General features: G+C 42.5%; 1 protein-coding gene and 1 long non-coding RNA gene across 2 annotated transcripts in view; one reads left to right on the forward strand and one right to left on the reverse strand.

Annotated features, from left to right (window-relative positions):
- Nucleotides 1-1,423, forward strand: part of RDH10 (retinol dehydrogenase 10) — a 27,826-nt gene extending 26,403 nt beyond the window's left edge. Inside the window, exon 7 of the mRNA XM_011366935.2 lies at nt 415-1,423. The gene's annotated coding sequence lies outside the window, so the exon portion shown is untranslated. The remainder of the gene's footprint in view (nt 1-414) is intronic.
- LOC111744102 overlaps nt 1-3,154 on the reverse strand; it is a 44,282-nt gene that overhangs the window by 4,061 nt on the left and 37,067 nt on the right. The window contains exon 2 of the long non-coding RNA XR_002782005.1: nt 1,425-1,509. This is a non-coding gene — a long non-coding RNA (uncharacterized LOC111744102). The remainder of the gene's footprint in view (nt 1-1,424; nt 1,510-3,154) is intronic.

Below are 3,154 nucleotides of genomic sequence, written 5' to 3' on the forward strand. Positions count from 1 at the left end.
GCATCCGCCCCCACGACCGAACGTCTCCCGTTCGCTAACGACTGTGGCTTTGCTTTCCAGCATCCTCCCTTTCGAAGCGGTCGTGTGCATGTACCGGTTCCTGGGAGCGGACAAGTGCATGTACCCCTTCATCGCCCAGCGGAAACAAGCCACAAACAACAACGAGGCGAAAAACGGCATCTGAGACATCTTTTCCGGACGGGACGTCATCTCTCTCAGAAGACGATCGAGACGTTTCAGTCCGATCCATGTTACTGACATTCTCTGGATTCTAAATCCGTGTGGACTTCTTTTTTTAATCAACTTAAAAATAATAATAATAATAATAAAGTTTAAATTAACCAGCTATTGAGTGCTTGGAAAATGTGATCAGCAGAAGTGAGCTCAAGTTGTCACCAGTGGGGTCCTTTTCAGGCAGAACCCTAGAATCGGTCATGTCTTTTAGACAAGCACTGTGTGACATCTCCAGGCTACCATTATTATTTTTTTTTTAATGAGCAGAAAGTCTAGAGATGATAACTACAGTGTGTTTCATGTGCGTGGTTTTTCTTAATTCCCATAGAATTGATTAATTCTTGTCATTAAACTAGCCATTTGACACCCTTGCAACTTCAAGGACTGACAGGGCTGTATTTTCTCATGTTGTCTTAAGTTTCAGCTTTGCAAGCCGATGTGGCTTTTTCGTGGTGTTTGTGTGTACGGCTCTTTCAAAAAGGAATTTTGAAATCTCCACCAGTTTGAACTAAATGATGTTTGATTGTTACAGTAAAGGTGATCAGGTCTCTTAAAGTCGTAACGACTGAAGTATTAGCCGAATTTTAAGTTTCATCTCTGAAATCTTTCCTTAAGTATATATTACTCTGGAGACCTACTTATCCAAAAAAGATCATACCTTTTCTACCTGTGAATTTTGCTGCATACAGAAAGTGCCCTTTCCTCAGGAAGTTGCTGTGTTTCATTTCCTTGGATGGACTTTTATCTAGAATACGTAGCAGCTCTATAAAGAAAGAGTTTCTAAAAATGGGCAAGTCCCCATTTTTGTGCCAACTATGATTAGTGAGGGGGGAAATGTTATACTATGGAGTAGTGTGGAAGGTGTAAAGATTCTTTTGAAAATTTTATTCACATTGTAGAACAGCAGATGACATTTTTACAGTATTTTTTTGTAAAGCAAACTATTTCGTGCCTTGAATTTGGTAAATGTGTCCTAGTGAAACAGTGTAAAAGTGAACTTCTACCTCTGTACCTAAATGCATACCATCCACCTGTAAATTACTATGAACTATCATGTGATTGCTTTTTTTTTTTTTAGAATGTCTTGTTTAAATAACGACCAATGTTTAAGGCTATTAAAATAAGCCATCTTTTACTAATTAATTGGGAAATTTTATAAAGTACTGATTAAATTTAAAGAATTAACTTACGTGCCACTGAGTGTGTGCTTATTAGTTATCAGCTATGTCGTAGGGGGAATCATCCTGTGCTGTTTTCCTCCACGCCGTATCATGCCTTAGTTAAAAAAAAAAAGGGTTTGAGTGGGACAGTGCCCAGGAGCAGACACGAACAGCCTAGGGTGCTGTACGCCAACATTCTAGGGTCACCACTTGAGATCAGATCCTTTCCAGGGGCTCGTTTACACTAAAAGAGGGAAAATGGAAAGAAGTCCATTTACACCAAAATGGAAAGAAGTCCGTTTACACCAAAAGAGGGAAAATGGAAAGAAGTTTGCGCCGCAGACCGAATCCACCCTGTGTCCACACACAGGACGGTCCCGGCTCACCACTCGGGTCCCCATCGCCCATCTTTATAGGGAGTAGCTTCCTGCTGTGTCTGAATTTCTCTTTGTAGATGATAACCAAGCCTGAGGCCACTAAAACGATGGCGGTACTGGCTGCCTCTTCATTTTTGGATTTGAAGGCGTGCTTTGAAGTAGTCTCGTAACAGTGTGGGTGGAGAGGCATTTCAGAAGCCATCCGGTCTGCCTCCGAGTTAGCCCGAGAACCACCCCAGAGAAGTCTGTTCTGCTTTAACCACCCGTTTATCCATCTCAAGACTAAGGGAAGTCGTCCTTACATTTAATTTTATTCTCATGTGTTGTAATTTAAAACCTATTTCTATTTTTGTTTGTTACTACCCTTGGAAGGTTGTCCATCTCTGAGTTCAATAAACCCATTTTTTTTTTTCGGTAAAAATCTTCACTTCCCACGTCCCAGCCTAGTTTAATTATATCTGTGGCTCTCCCTTGAACACTGTCCAAATTCCCTGGCTGTAGGGTTTGGATGGGGACACCGTAAAGGCAAGTTTCGGACTCCGGGACTCCGGAGGTGCTTCTTCGTCCCAGCATCACGGCCTTGGTGTCACGCTGCAGCGATGATTTCCCCAAACGCGAACTGCCTTCTGGTCAAGCCTGTGTGCTAGGGTTGCTCACTTAAGTAATTGCCAAGGTTACTGCTTATTCATCCACAACCCCCCCGCCCCACGACCCCCACCTTGACATTAATGCTGACTTTGAATATATTCTCTTTGCTGTCATCTGGCCCATTCACGCGACTGTTCAGGGCCACTGGGCTCCAGGCTGACCCCCTAAGGGGACCACTTCTGTCCCCTGGCTAGAACCGGCTAGAAGAGTTTGTCTTTCCTCTCCTATCTCTTCTCTCTCTCTCCCCTCTCTCTAACCTTTCAGCCAATTTAATGATAATCTTATTGAATGGGACCCAGGAATCAAAAATTCTGAAGCCAGCGAAGGTAAATTCCAACGATTGTTTTCTCCCTTGATCTGCCAGGTCTGCTGCTCTGTCACAAAAGATTAGATTAGCTTGACAGGACTGAACTGCATAAAGCCAGCCTGGGTTTCTTCTTTCTTTTCTTTTTTTAAGTATCCTATTTCCTTGAAAGGCTATACCTTTCAAATTTTCTCCAAGTTAAAAAAAAAAAAAAAAAGGCAAATGTCTTTTTCAAAGTTTTCTTTTCTAACTGGCAGAAATACTTCTAAATTGCTGAACCTTGGATATTTGCTTTTGCCTCCAACTAAATATAAAATCAGTGGGGGTCAGGGGGGTGGGGCAGGGCAGCTCTTTCCATGCCAAATCTATTGCCTGTGTCTGATTAAAGAGAGCAGTGGAAAGAACAAGGCTGTGATGGGTCAGTCAGCAGG

Source organism: Pteropus vampyrus, unplaced genomic scaffold (assembly GCF_000151845.1).
Source record: "Pteropus vampyrus isolate Shadow unplaced genomic scaffold, Pvam_2.0 Scaffold127, whole genome shotgun sequence".
NCBI lineage: Eukaryota > Metazoa > Chordata > Mammalia > Chiroptera > Pteropodidae > Pteropus > Pteropus vampyrus.